Here is a 15,712-nt window from a genome sequence, read left to right as displayed (position 1 = left end):
GCATCCATAGCTCTTGTCTATGAATTTGAGAATAGTAACATTTCTCCAGCTCCATCCCTCAGCTGTTTACCAAAACAAGTGGCGGGTTGTTGCTTTGTTATTGTTTGAACTGCACTTTGCCTTTTTAACCTGGGTATTTGGTCAGTCTTTGTTCAGAGGGCAGCTGATATTTGGCTCAACGCTGTAAAGTTACTTCATTTGTGTGGATGAAACAATCAATCACAGTTGTATATTGTCACAATTCCAAAAGTGGTGATGAAGGAGTCAGGCGCAGAGAGCAGGGTAGTGAGAAGCAAGTGGATTTAATATTCCAAAAGAATATAACGAGACGGCTACGCCACACCTACAAGGGCGCGTCAAGTACAGTCCAAAACAAACAGGACAAAATCCACATGGAACAGACACCACAAGAAAATACGACACCACAAACAGAAAAACAAGCCCGCACAAAAGTCGGCGGGCCAACTGGGTTTAAATAGCCCACAATAAACCTAAACACAAAACAGGTGCAACAAATCAGACAAAACTAAATGAAACAGAAAAGGGGATCGGTGGCAGCTAGTAGGCCGGAGACGACGACAGCCGAGCGCCGCCCGAACGGGAAGAGGCACCATCTTCTGCGGGATTCGTAACATATATGACATTGACCCTTATAGATTGTTACATACTTTAGTTATTATTTTCCCGTTTACCTTAGTGATTATTTGTTATATTTGAAAATGTAAAAGTGGTGGAATCATTGATAAGGAAAAGAAACTGAACAACAACACACGTAATTGAGGCAAATAAAGAAACAGTAATTCACTAGTGCTGAAATACTGCTTTATTAAATCGGTGACATAAAACTCAAGGATGAATATAGTAGTGATTCTACATCAATAGACTCAATTAAATCAAAGTGCAGGGCATAATTAGTCATGTGTTTTGCTTTCTTTGTTTCACGGTAGATGGTATCACCGTGGTACATTCACTTGATGGTTACCCTGACTACTGACAAGGTGAAATTCCAAAACTAAAACACACACAAAATATTACCTAGCAATCCTCCTAGAGGTGGCACTGCTTCTGCAGTGAAGTACTTTAATTTACTTTTGTTTTTTAATGGCCAGGTTATGTTACGTTTTAAAAAGCAAATTCAACTGTCCATTGCCAGAAACAGTGCACTTAAAAATAGCACACAAAGTGCAGGCTGCTCACATGTTGAGCATGTCATTAAAATGGTGGTTATGAGTCAGTCAGAACACAATACCTAGTTGTGCTGCTTACATGAGGGTTTATGCAAACAGCACTCAGGGTCTTATGATCCTGTTACAATTCATAGGAGTATGATAATAACACTGCAGGTAATAACATACAGTGTCTAACATCTCATCTCTCTGATTTAGTCAACTTCAACAGGGAGCCTCTCTACCTGTTGAGGCAATCTTAAGACATCAACTTTTTGTTGAGGCACAGAGTTTAGTTTCAGGTTTAACAGGGTATTCGTTTAATGTGAAACTTTCTCATGTTAAAACATTATTATTTTTTCAGTTAATGTTGTCATAAATAGCAATGCATACATTTTCCAAAACCGTTAAATTCAGCTATATACTGTACATTATGTACATGTCACAGAAAAGTGGTAAAAACAATCTGAGTCATAATTATCCAATATGGCACATTTTATAACAACTTTAGACTTAGTCAAGTTTGGTATATATAAAAATGTTTTTTACAAGAACATAAATCCAGGTCTTTATCAAGTAAAGATTACTTTTGCTAATTCAATAAATAAAAAGGTACTGGAGGGGGGAAAATGGAGGATAGAAATTATTAAAGTATTTTTTTTACATGGATCGAATATGAATGTTGACAGTTGCCATAGCAGATCCAAGCCCGTTGGACAGTTTGAGGGCGTACGCTCCGGCATCATTTTCCTTCACACAGGGGATGACAAGGGTAGTGAGGTCCACGGTGGCCTCAATGTGACACCTGCCACGCTCTTCATCACACTGTTTCCCTGAGCGGACCCACTCAATCTCAGGTGTTGGGTGTTCAGAGAAAGCACAGGACACGCTCAAAGTCTTTCTTGGCTCAATGCTGATATCCTCTGGGAGAGATTGGATTTTGGGAGCTAGAAGCAATGATAAAAAAATAAAGGAATTAATTAACATGTCATCTTCTCTACTTGTCATTTAAAGCAGAACAACAAACTCAAGACTATACTAATTCTAGATACAGTATACTATATGGGCAAGGGAAATGCATCTCACCTTTGCCGCCACCATGAATAAGGGCGCTCATTGAGGAGCCATGAGTTGAAATAGCATGACTTGATATCATTTCACTTGACATTTCCGTGATACTGCTGTAGCTCATGGATACCATTGATTCAGATGTTATGGCGGACACGCTAGCAGCAGACATGCTTTCAAATTGGCTATGGAAAGAGCCCTCTTGCGCCATTGATGCTCCAGCCATATGGACTGATGTGGCTGAGAAACTGTCACTGTGCAAGCTGGCAGCAGCAGCACTTTGCTCCTTTATAACCATTTTGGCAGGTTCTTGAACAAGAGCTGTGCGAATAACGCAAATGATGAAGTACATGGCTAAATGGTCAATTCTCAATGGAGATACTCAAGACCATCTGTATGAATATAAACAAATAACACATGGACAATACTGGTTAGGAAAATTACATCTTAGTCTTTAATTTAAGCTATTAGTAAAATTTAGCGACTCAAGTTAAAGTTTTCATAAAACTTGGGAAAGCTTTGCATTATCACAATGTACTGTAAGCTTTTAATTAAACAATGGATTGATAAAGGATTGATAACTTACTGGTGATGTTGAGAGATGATGTTCCAGAGTACTGTCCATATTTGTTTTTGGCTTTGATGGTCTATTTGCCACTGTCTGCAACTGTGGCCTCAATAATCTCCAGAGTGTATACATTTTTTGAACAGCTCAGTTTCCTGTTTAAGGTCGTAGATACCTGTAAGTAGAGAGACCGAATTAAAGTATTAGTTTGTGTTTTTTATTATTCAAGTATCTAGTGATATTTGTAACCGGACTTGCTTTTTCTGATTGCCCCTGATGGGATGAATACAGTTCTGTTGTATTGAATTGAAGAAATCAAATCAAACATTATTTACAAAACTCTTTTTAGCTTACTCACCATGATGTTGTCTTTAAGACACTCAATTTCAGGGGCAAGTTCTCCTGCAATCTCACATGTGAACTTGATGTTCTGTCCTTCGTTGACATTCTGAGAGCGTGGCTGCACAAGGAATGATGGTGCATCAGATTGTGCTTCAGTGACAGTGGTGTCAGACTGGCACTTGACCAGCACATGCTCGGTTTTGGCTTCACATGTGATGACCTCCTGCTCGTATTGGCTGACCTTCTTGATGAACATTGTATGGTTGTTTCCAGACACACCATATCTGTAGTCCTCTGAGTTGGCCAGTTCCATTCCGTTCACGATCCATCTGAAGCTCCATGGATGTTGGCTCTCAGGGTGAGAGACTGGCTTTCAGGCATGACCATTTGAGTATGGGGCGCCTTGATTTCTGTGTCAGACTCAACCTCTCCGTAGACAATTTCCTTTTTCATAACTTGCTCTGAGAATTCTGTTTTTGTTGCAAGTGCTTTAGTTTTGTTTGAAGCTAAGACAGATAAAGAGATACATTGATTACATATTATGTCATATGCAGAATTATAAGGTTTATAGATACAGGACAAGAGATACATTGATTGAATACATAATACAAAGATAATACTATCACCAGAATGGGACTTCAATTATGATAAATCAATATAAATACCTTGAATAGAGACAATGCGGCTTGTGAATGATGACCCAGACCTATCAGTAAATGTGCATTTGTAAACTCCACTATCAGAGGCCCCAGATTCATAGATTTCAAGGTGTGCCAAATCATGTTCTTCATAAATGTTATATTTTCCACCATGAATGAGTCTGCAAATGAAAAAAGAAAGAAAGTGAAAAGGTTATATTTCAACCTATATTTATTTCCTTTCAAATGTAAATTCAAAATGTAGTAAGTGTGACTAATAAATCAAATGTGACAAAATGAAATGACCTTTCCATCCTTCATCCATGAGATCTCAGGTTTAGGATCTCCAGTCATTTTCACTGTCAGCTTGATGATGGACTCTGCAGATGCAGTCATGTCCTGAAGACCAGATGAGATGGAGGGCTTTGTTTTTAGGGTGACTTTCTCAGTGGGTGATTTAGGTGTAGGGCTGGTAGGAGACATGATTCTCTATGGAGAGCTGATTGATTCAGGAGACTTCACTCTTGGTGGAGACATGACTGGACTACGAGATTTCATTGTGGGCTCTTTGTCTGAGTATGTCACTGTAGAAGAGGCCTCCTCTTTGGCTTCCAGTCAGCAGATGGTTAGACTGAAGTGCACCTCTTGGCTGTCCTCAGAGTTCTCCACCACGATTGAGTAGCTGCCTTCGTCTGACACCTCACCAGAAGTGATTTCAAAAGTAGACTTGTACTGTTCTGTAGTGACGAACAGATGATCCAATAATTTGTCCCTCGTGCATCCAGGTCACAGTTGGCACCGGTTCACCATCAACATCACAGGCAAATCTGTCAGTCTCTCCCTCGTTAAAGGTAAGGGACTGTGTTTTTTTCAGGATTGTTGAGGGTAGAGTAGTCTTCTTACTTACAAAGGTGCTGGACTCCTCCATGTGTGTTTCATGTGTTTCAACTGTCTTGTAGGAGGATATTTGGCACAGGAAGAGCTGGTGGTTCCTCATCTTCCCAAGGTGGCATATAGCTAGAATACTCTCCCATGCCTGCGACATCGAAAGTGGCGTAGTCTGAGCATTCTCCCACTGCGTTAGTGCAGACGACACGGTAAGTGCCACTGTCCTCTGTGGTGCAGTCAAGAATTTGAAGATACAGAACTCCACTCAGGTTGGACATACACTACCTCCTGCTCTCTGTTATCAATTTTCCATTATGGTACCACTTCACCTCAGCGGTTGGCTTTGATTGGACGTTCAGTGTAACTTTGGCATGCTGACCGCATGGCACACAGTGGGAACACAACCTCACAGTGACCCATGGGGTATGGTCAAGGCTGAAGGGATATTTACACCCTCCTTCCTTTCTACTGATCTCCTCTCGGATCTCACAATGGCTTTTCTTGACTCATACTTTGCCAGGTAGTCAACTTTGGCCACCTGCACAGTCTCCACCTGGAGGCTGATCTGGCCGTAGCAACAGGTCTAGGGGAACGTGGACAGGTTTTTTCAGGGGTGGGTGACCTTCTCCCCTTAGTTGCCACATTTTCTTATTTTTTATTTAACCTTTATTTAACTAGGCAAGTCAGTTAAGAACAAATTCTTATTTACAATGATGGCCTAGGAACAGTGGGTTAACTGCCTTGTTCAGTGGCAGAACGACAGATTTTTACCTTGTCAGCTCAGGGATTCGATCTAGCAACCTTTCGATTACTGGCCCAACACTCTAACCTCTAGGCTACCTGCCACATGAGAAGTTGTAGTTCTCTCTTTCCTCACGGTTCTAGTTTTTTCTTCAAACTCAATGCGTTTCAGTTCACTCTTGATAAAGTCTAATGCTTCAACAGTAGGCACCTTGAAGGTTTCGTCGTCGTAACTGTACTCAGCATTTGAGATGTTGTCAATCATCTGCTGAGGAGTCTCAGCACTAAATGGATTGAGTCCACTGAGTAGGACATAGACTAGAACACCAACTGGCCACATCTGTAACACTGCTGACCATGTCATTCTGGTGGATCTCAGGAGCAGCGTACTCAGCTGTAGTATACTGAACCTTGATCTGGTCCCCAGGAGTCAGGTGTCTGGCCTGTCCTAGCTCAATGATCTTGACTTTACTGCCCTTTCTTGTGGTGTACACAATATTCTCAGGCCTGATGTCAGTGACAATGACTCTTGTTGTGGAAAAACTCAAGAGCTTCACATACTTGTCTGATGTAGTTGCCGATTTCACGCTCATTCAGCTCGAAGTCTCCTGTGCCAAACCATTCAAAGATGTCTTGACCTGAGACGAAGTCGTAGATCATGACTAATTCCTCAGTTCTGTCGAAGGACTCATGAAGACACAAGAAGTTGTTGTGTCTTGCCAGGTTCAGTGTTGCAATTTCTTTCTTGATGAATGCTTGATCTGCACCCCTCACCTTGACGAATTTAGCCATGTATGTCCTCTCAGAGCTGGTCTCAACACAACGGTGAACAATACCAAACTGGCCACGTCCCAGTTTCTCAGCAATCATGTACTTGTTATGCACATTCTTGGCACTTGAATGGGGAGCCTTTTGCTTGGGAACATCTCTGTCACTAACCTCGCTGCCATAGCCAAGGACTCCTTTGTTGTAACGGGACCGCTTGGTTCACATGGTTGACTTTGACCAAATTTGTTTTAGGCTATGACTCTGAACTGGTACCTGGTTCCTCTGAACAGGTGACAGTGTAGCGAGTATCACGAGCCTGGGCAACACGTTTCCATCGGTCAGCTGTTGTGGGACACTTCTCCACAACGTAGCTGGTTCCTCTGCTTCCACCATCATTAGCAGGTACTTTCCAACTCAGAGATACTGAGTCTCTTGAAACATCACTTACTTTGATAACATGTGGTGGGTCAGGCACGTCTGCAACATCCAGTTCAACTGTCTGTTGGTCAATGCCAAATCTGTTCTTGGCACAAACGATGTAGAAACCAGCATCCTTCCTATCAACTCCGTTGGGGAACACGAGCAATGTGAATGACCTTGTGACGATGACTTGGTAGTATCCGTTGTTATCGATGAGATCTTGTCCCTTCTGCCAGGTGATGACAGGATCGGGTTTGCCACTGAATGGAATCTTGATATTCAAAATCTCTCCACTGAGGGCAGGGATTGCCTCTTATGATTTCACATCATAAATACCAAACAAATAAGTATTATAAATGTACTGATAATATTCTTTGTAGGTGGAACAAATACATGGAATTGTATTCATGTAAATGTACAACTCTACATGTACTGTATACTATGTAAGTATTATTGCATACACATTAGTGATCTTACCTTCAACATCCAGAGAGACAGTGGTGCAGAAGGATCCTCCCAGGTTGGTTGCTCTGATATGGTAGACAGTAGAGTCTTCCTCATCAGCAGCAGAGATAACCAGTTGGTGATAGACTCCCTTGAGTTCTTGAATCTTCAGTTTCTTTCCATCAGACTGGATCTCCTTGCCACGTCTGAACCATTTAATAACAGGCTTGGGTTGTCCTGTGATCTTGCAAATGAAGGTGGCGTTGCATTTTTATTTGACACTCAGTTCCTCTTTGAAGGCGGGAGCACGGACATCAACAGGCATTTTTGGAATGACTGGTTCAGATTCCACACTCCATTCACTCACTCCAGCAAGGTTTTCACAGTTCACGTGGAAGATGTATTCGCTTCCCTCAGTGAGGCGTTTGACAGAGAAGATGGTGGATTTGATTTCATCAGTAGTGCCAGGTGTCCATTCACCCTTCTTCTCCTTCTTGTCAAGGCAGTAGCTCTTGATCTTGGAGCCACCATCAGTGAGAGGAGGTGTCCAGGACACGGCACAGGAAAGGTTAGTCACACCAGAGACGACTGCCAGCAGTGGTGGTGAAGGTTTATCTGTAAATATAACATCATAACCTTAGTAGGGATCCAAAACTTTGTTAATCTCATATTTGTGCAAATATATGATCTTGTACTGTAACTATATTGTGAGACTCAACTTACCCATTGAACTCTTGATAAAGATGCGAGTGGGGATCTCCAGTGGCTCACTGTTTCCATAACGATTTTGAGCATACACACGGAAGAAGTACCCAGCATTTACAACAAGGTTGGCAATACGGCAATTTGTGCCTGTGATGGATGAGAAAACGAGTGTCCAGTAATCGCACTCCTTGTCTTCACGCTTCTCCACAATGTAGTTTGTGATCATTGATCCACCATCATCTTTTGGTGGTTTCCAGCTAATAATCACAGAGTTCTTCAAAAGGGCATCAAGTATGATGGGACCTTCAGGCATTGCAGGTTTACTTGAAAACAATAAGTACATTAGCCACACTTAGTTTGTAGTCAAATTGTAAAACAAATTGTAGATCATAAACAATTTGTAGATTTGTTCTAATTCAGTGTAAAAGTACCTTGGATTTCAACATTGATGAGTATGTCAACTTTGTCAAAGTGATTGTGCAGTCTTACTCTGTATTTTCCTCCATGTACCCTGTGTTGCACATTCTTGATCACCAGGTGTGTGTAATGCTCTGTGTTTTCAATGCTGATATTCTCAGAAGCCACCACCGTTGTAGCTCCATAAAGACACAGGATCTTAGGCTCAGGGCGTCCGATGTAGGCAACATGCAGACACAGAGTGGTGCCGCTTTCGGCATAGTAGATATTCTTCAATGGGAAGTCAGGATTGAACTGGGGAGCAGCTAACAAAAAAACGGAATGACACTGGTCTCTGCTTCCCCTGCATCGTTGATAGCCTTGCATGTGTATTCTCCTTCATCCTCTTGCTGGTCTGTCATAATGATCAGTGAATGGTTACGGCCATCAGAGCTCATCTCATATTTACGAGATGATCTCCTTGCCAGATTTATACGATTTGTTATCGGGAAGAGGTCTACCAATAATCTGGCATTTTATCACTCCTGGTTGGTATAATTTAGTGGTAACTTCATCCATTTCTTTCCTCAGGCTTGGTTAAGTTCCAGCTGTTGGAAAAAACAACAGTTGGAATTGTATCACCTTGCTTTCTCAAGGTATTATAAACAAGTAATAAATAAAGGCATTGTAGTGTTCATCCATACAATTGTGAAATAATTAATTGTTTCAGTTACTTACCACCCAGTTTGGTCTTGATGCATGTGGCTGTTCTGCGTAGTCTGCTGATTCCGGTCTCATTCTCAGCCATCACTCTGAACTCATACTCAGTCGCCTCGTCCAGACCTGTAATGGTGAACTGTTTCTCCTTGGTGCGCCTCTTGTTTCATTTCTTCGAGGTAGCTTCTGCAGACTTCCTGTATTCAATCCAGTAACCAAGGACCCTCTTTCCACCATCACATTCTGGCACCGCACACTTAATGGCGACAGCGTCCTTTGTGACAGTTACTGTGTCGATCTCACCTGGTTTACTTGGTTTGTCTGGAAGAATAGAGTAGGGCAAATGTAAAAACTTAGCAGTTAAATGTATATCTAAGTCATCAATAATGACACGGTTATCTAAGGCATCAATCATGACATGACATCAGACATGGTTATCTGTTTCAAACTCACCAAATGGATCTTTGTATGTGACTGGTTCAGATACAGATCCAGGTTCACTGTCTGGAATATCATTTTGATTAATAACACGGAACTAATATTCCGTGTCAGCAGTCGGTCTAGGGAGGGCAAACTGGATTGAAACTACCTTCTTCTCATGACGGACCCATGTGTCAGAGGACACTTCTTTGTACTCAATAAAATATCCAGTAATGGCAGAGCCATCGTCATCCTTAGGGGCAAGTTCTCCTGCAATCTCGACCAAGACAGAGAGGACGAGCTCTTAGTGACATCCATAACCTCTGGCGGGATGCTTGATGTCTCTGGGGGACCTGTTTTAATCAGGGAAAAAGCATGACTTAGAGTATATATTCATAATATAGGTATACACTCACCGGACAGTTTATTAGGGTTTCCTAAGAACGGTGCAACAAACAAAAAACATCCAGTCAGCGGCAGTTGTGTGGGCGAAAACAGCTTGTTGATGCGAGAGGTCGAAGGACAATGGCAAGAATCGTACTTGCTAACAGGCGGGTGACAAACAGATAAATAATGGTGCTGAACGGCATTTCGGAACGCACAACTCGTCAATCCTTGTCACAGATGGGCTATTGCTGCAGCCGACCACACCAGGTTCCACTCCTATCAGCTAAAAACAACAAGAAGCGGCACCAGTGGGCATGCGATCACCAACACTGGACATTGCCTGGTCCGACCAATCCCAGTTCCTGTTGCGTCATGGTGATGGTAGAGTCAGGGTTTGGCGGTACAGGCTGGTGGTGGTGTACCGTCATACAATCTACAGCAACTGCGTGATGCCATTACGTCAGCATGGACCAACATCCCTGTGGAATGTTTCCAACTTGTAGAATCCATGCCCACAAATAATTCAGGCTGTTTTGGAGGTAAAGGGTCTGACCCGGTACTAGATGGGTGTACCTAATAAACTGTCCAGTGAGTGTATATGTTTGCAAACTTATGTAATCACTAAGTTCAATGAGGAATCAATAAAGTAATACTTACAAAGAGGAGTCTTTGGGATGAGGGGCTCTGTTGACTTCAGAGATCCGCTGATAACGAATGTGTTTTCAGCTGTCACCTTGAAGTGATACTCTTGTCCCTCCTCCAGTCCCTTCACAACCAGAGATGTGTCCACCACCCTGGTGTCTACAGTGCACCAGGCTGTCTTGGGAAGCTGGTGTCTCTCAACAATGTATCCAAGGATTTCAGAGCCACCGTCATCTGAAGGACCCTTCCAGGTCAACGTAACAGATTGTGCCTGGACGTCTTTGAATCCAAATCAAATTGTATTGGTCACATACACGTGATTAGCAGATGTTATTGCAAGTGTAGTGAAATGCTTGTGCTTCTATCTCCGACAGTGCAGTAATATCTAACAAGTAATTTCTAAGAAATTACACAACATATACCCAATACACACAAATCTGAGTAGGAATGAATTAAGACTATATACATATGGATGAGCGATGTCAGAGCAGAACGGACTAAGATACAGCAGAATAGTATAGAAAAACAGTATATACATATGAGAGGAGTAATGCAAGATATGTAAGCATTATTAAGTGAATGAGATACCGTAGAATAGTAAAGAAAACAGTATATACACATGAGATGAGTAATGCCAGATATGTAAACATCCAAGTGGTCCCTCTGGAGCAGTTGGACGGCCGATAAACTTCACCTTGATGTGAACGTTCTTCTTGCCACACTTGTTCTCAAGCAGCAGGTCATAAGTGCCAGAGTCGGCTCTTTCTGCACCCTTGATCACCAGCTTAGTGCAATCGTCATTGGAACCGATCATTGCTTTCTCAGGCACGTCGGCACCTTCCTTTGTCCACTTGCATTCCTTTGTCCACTTGCACTCGGTACTAGTACCGAGTGTATATAGCCAAGTTAGTTTGTGTCTCAGTGCCTGCTTTTTCCAGTCTCTCTTTTCTCGCCCTCCTGGTTTTGACCCCTTGCGTGTCCTGACTCTGAGCCCGCCTGCCTGACCACTCTGCCTGCCCCTGACCTCGAGCATGCCTATCGTCTTGTACCGTTTTGACTCTGACCTGGTTTATGAACTCTCGCCTGTACCCGACCTGCCTTTTTCCTACTTCTTTTGCTATAATAAATATCAACCATCAGCCTCCTGTGTCTGCATTTGGGTCTCGCCTTGTGCCCTTATATTGTGTATTTATTCCTTGTATTATTATTTCAATATTTTTCAATTATTTCTATTTTTTTCTCTCTGCATTGTTGGGAATGGCCCATAAGTAAGCATTTCACTGTTAGTCTACACCTGTTGTTCACAAAACATGTGACAAATACAATTTGATTTGACTTTTAAAAAATGTGATAATGCCCTTTTAGTGTAAGAGCTGTTTGAAAAGACTGCTTGAAATTTCAGCCTGTTTTTGTGGGATAGAGTTTTCACCAGGTGGAATTAAATCCATTAAATGGTACTTACCAACGGGATCGGTTTCCACTGCCATTGCAGAGACAACACTTGGTTTTCCAACACCTCTGTTGATTGCTCTATGTCCACTCTCAATGCCTTCTATCAGACCTGTTGATCTGTATCTGGTCATGGTGACTGGGTTCTTATTAGCACACACCCATCTGCCAGATCTGACCTGCTTGCGCTCAATGATGTATCCAGTCACCTCGGATCCACCATCATCCTCTGGTTCCAGCCATGCGATGGTCATGCCATTACGACACACGTCGGTCTGTCTGGACGTCCAGGGATGTCTTTAAACAAAGAACAATATACATATGATATTCATTCCTGTTTCTTTATGTTTTTCAAATAAAGAACAACGACTCAATTATGATACATGATATAGTTTAAAACATGTCTTACTCGTTGCGCTCTTGCACATCACAACTTCAGTCTGCAGCCAGTTACCAACACCGTAGCGATTGACTGCTGCGGCACGGAACACGTATTCATCTCCTGTCAGTTTGACGAAGGCGAATGTTGATCTGCTGACAGAGTCAGACACTGCCAGCCATCCAGCGTGGTAGGCATCAAGCTGCTCAACAATGTAGCCGCTGACAGGGGTACCGCCATTTCTCTCTGGGGGATCCCAGCTGATGGTCACTGAGGTGGCATCAACCCCATCGAGCCTGACTGGTCCTTTAGGCCCATCATGTTTGTCTGGGAAAAAAAGAGAGGAACGTTATTGTCATTGTCTTATATTCATAACTGTACGTGACAACCTCAGTTTGTGTTATGTTAGAAGGTCCGTACCAAGTACGATCACTTTAATGATCTCGGAGTTCTCTCCTGTGATGTTCTTCACTTCGAGAGTGTAGTTACAGCTGTCATCGATGGTTGTATCAAGCACAGTTAGCTGAGAGAACTTTCCAGTGGTCTGAATCTTTGTACGCTCAGTGATCTTCAGCTTCTTACAATTGAAGTACCATGAGCAAACTGGTGGAGGTCTACCAACTATTGGCAAATACAGCTCAAGTGGTTTACCAGCCAACACATTGACAAACTTCTGTGGAACGCTAGACAGATGCTAGAACTGTAAAACAGAAAGATATGTTATGTAGACATGTGCTTGTATAACTGATGCGTTAGTTTAACTATACTGAACAAAAAAATTAACGCAACATGCAACAATTTCAACAATTTTACTGAGTTACAGTTCATATAAGGAAATCAGTCAATTGAAATAAATTCATTAGGCCTTAATCTATGAATTTCACATGATTGGGCAGGGGCACAGCCATAGGTGGGCCTGGGAGTGCATAGGCCCACCCACTTATTACAGACTGAAATACTCCTCAGTTTCATCAGCTGTCCGGGTGGCTGGTCTCAGATGATCCCACAGGTGTAGAAGCCGGATGTGGAGGTCCTGGTCAGGCGTGGTTACACGTGGTCTGCGGTTGTGAGGCTGGTTGGACGTACTATAGATAGATGTATATGAAGCACGTATAAAGTAAAAAAATGTGATACCTCTTTGTTCTTGGACTGTTACGGCTGCGACAATCTCCTTTGGTGCACCGGCTCCCCTGCTGTTAATAGCTCTGACTCTGAACATAAACTGGTCGTTCTCAGTCAGAGAAGTCATAGTGAACTCAAATCCAGTTGTCTTCACTGTTGTCAACTTCATCCATGTGTCTGTGCCAAATTTGCAAGCTTCAATGATGTAGCCTGTGAGTCTGCTTACACCGTCATGCTCTGGTTTCTCCCATCCAAGTATTACTGTGGTCTTGGTGATATCCACAACCTCCAGTGTCGCTGACGGCATAGGTACCTCGCGCACCAAAATGACATCACGAGTTTGGAATAGTGGAATATTTTACAGCATCATAGCAGTGCACTTTGTCAACAATGATTTGTGTGGAAGTTTAAGTGACTTCAATGAAGCCACGGTTGTTGAGGTTGACGCCAGGTTTGCTCCAGGTAATTGCAGGAATTGGTCGTCCAGTGACCGTGCCTAAGAGACGAAGAGAACCTCCAGCTCTCAGGCAAATGGTCTTGGTCATATCATCATGAAGCTCAATATCAGGAGTTTCTGTGGTAAAAGACAGGCAATTATTCATCTTTCAAACTAAATAAAAAACTAATGAAGGAAAAATGTGAATGTGTAGGCTACGATTTTGTTAGTTTGTGGGAGGAGTTCTAGTGGTAATGCAGAATAATTCCTATTCCATAGGCTAGGCTACTGCTCCTAACTCACCAATTTTCTCGATAACCTCAACTGCTGCGCAGGCTCTACTGAATTCACTGACTCCATTGAAGTTAACTGCAGCCACTCTAAAGCGGTACAGTGCCTTGCAAAAGTATTCAGCTTCCTTGGCGTTTTTCCTATTTTGTTGCATTACAACCTGTAATTGAAATGGATTTCTATTTGGATTTCATGTAATGGACATACACAAAATAGTCCAAATTGGTGATGTGAAATGAAAAAAATTACTTGTTTCAAAAAATTATAAAAAATTTAGAACGGAAAAGTGGTGCGTGCTTATGTATTCACCCCCTTTGCTATGAAGCCCCTAAATAAGATCTGATGCAACGAATTACCTTCAGAAGTCACATAATTAGTTATATAAAGTCCACCTGTGTGCAATCTAAGTGTCACTTGATTTGTCACATGATTTCAGTATATACAGTTGAAGTCGGAAGTTTACAAACACTTAGGTTGGTGTCATTAGAACTTGTTTTTCAACCACTCCACAAATTTCTTGTTAACAAACTACAGTTTTGGCTAGTCGGTTAGGACATCTACTTTGTGCATGACATAAGTAATTTTTCCAACAATTGTTTACAGACAGATTATTTCACTTATAATTCACTGTATCACAATTCCAGTGGGTCAGACGTTTACATACACTAAGTTGACTGTGGCTTTAAACAGCTTGGAAAATTCAAGAAAATTATGTCATGGCTTTAGAAGCTTCTGATAGGCTAATTGACATCGGTTGAGTCAATTGGAGGTGTACCTGTGGATGTATTTCAAGGCCTACCTTCAAACTCAGTGCCTCTTTGCTTGACATCATGGGAAAATCAAAAGAAATCAGTCAAGACCTCAGAAAAATATTTGTAGACCTCCACAAGTCTGGTTCATCCTTGGGAGTAATTTCCAAACGCCTGAAGGTACCACGTTCATCTGTACAAACAATAGTACGCGAGTATTAACACCATGGGACCACGCAGCCGTCATACTGCTCAGGAAGGAGACGCGTTCTGTCTTCTAGAGGTGAACGTACTTTGGTGCGAAAAGTGCAAGTCTTTCCCAGAACAACAGCAAAGGACCTTGTGAAGATGCTGGAGGAAACAGGTACAAACGTATCTATATCCACAGTAAAACAAGTCCTATATCGACATAACCTGAAAGGCCGCTCAGCAAGGAAGAAGCCACTGCTTTAGAGTATGGTTTGCAACTGCACATGGGGACAAAGATCGTACTTTTTGAAGAAATGTCCTCTGGTCTGATGAAACAAAAATAGAACTGTTTGGAAATAATGACCATCATTATGTTTGGAGGAAAAAGGGGGAGGCTTGCAAGCTGAGGAACACCATCCCAACCGTGAAGCACGGGGGTGGCAGCATCATGTTGTGGGGGTGCTTTGCTGCAGGAGGGCCTGGTGCTCTTCACAAAATAGACGGCATCACGAGGAAGGATAATTATGTGGATATATTGAAGCAACATCTCGAGACATCAGTCAGGAAGTTAAAGCTTGGTTGCAAATTGGTCTTCCAAATGGACAAACACCCCAAGCATACTTCCAAATTTATGGCAAAATGGCTTAAGGACAACAAAGTCAAGGTATTAGAGTGGCCATCACAAAGCCCTGACCTCAATCCTATTGAAAATTTGTGGGCAGAACTGAAAAAGTGTGTGTGAGCAAGGAGGCCTACAAACCTGACACAGTTACACCAGCTCTGTCAGGAG

General features: G+C 42.3%; 2 pseudogenes; both read right to left on the bottom strand.

Moving 5' to 3' along the window:
- Nucleotides 1-1,692: 1,692 nt before the first annotated feature.
- LOC139547099 (myosin light chain kinase, smooth muscle-like) lies at nucleotides 1,693-4,337 on the bottom strand (annotated as a pseudogene).
- Nucleotides 4,338-5,073: 736 nt separating this feature from the next.
- On the bottom strand, nucleotides 5,074-13,564 carry LOC139547098 (titin-like; annotated as a pseudogene).
- Nucleotides 13,565-15,712: the final 2,148 nt, after the last annotated feature.

This window comes from Salvelinus alpinus, chromosome 20, assembly GCF_045679555.1.
Source record: "Salvelinus alpinus chromosome 20, SLU_Salpinus.1, whole genome shotgun sequence".
Classification (NCBI taxonomy): domain Eukaryota; kingdom Metazoa; phylum Chordata; class Actinopteri; order Salmoniformes; family Salmonidae; genus Salvelinus; species Salvelinus alpinus.
This window is presented reverse-complemented; position numbering and strand designations above follow the sequence as displayed.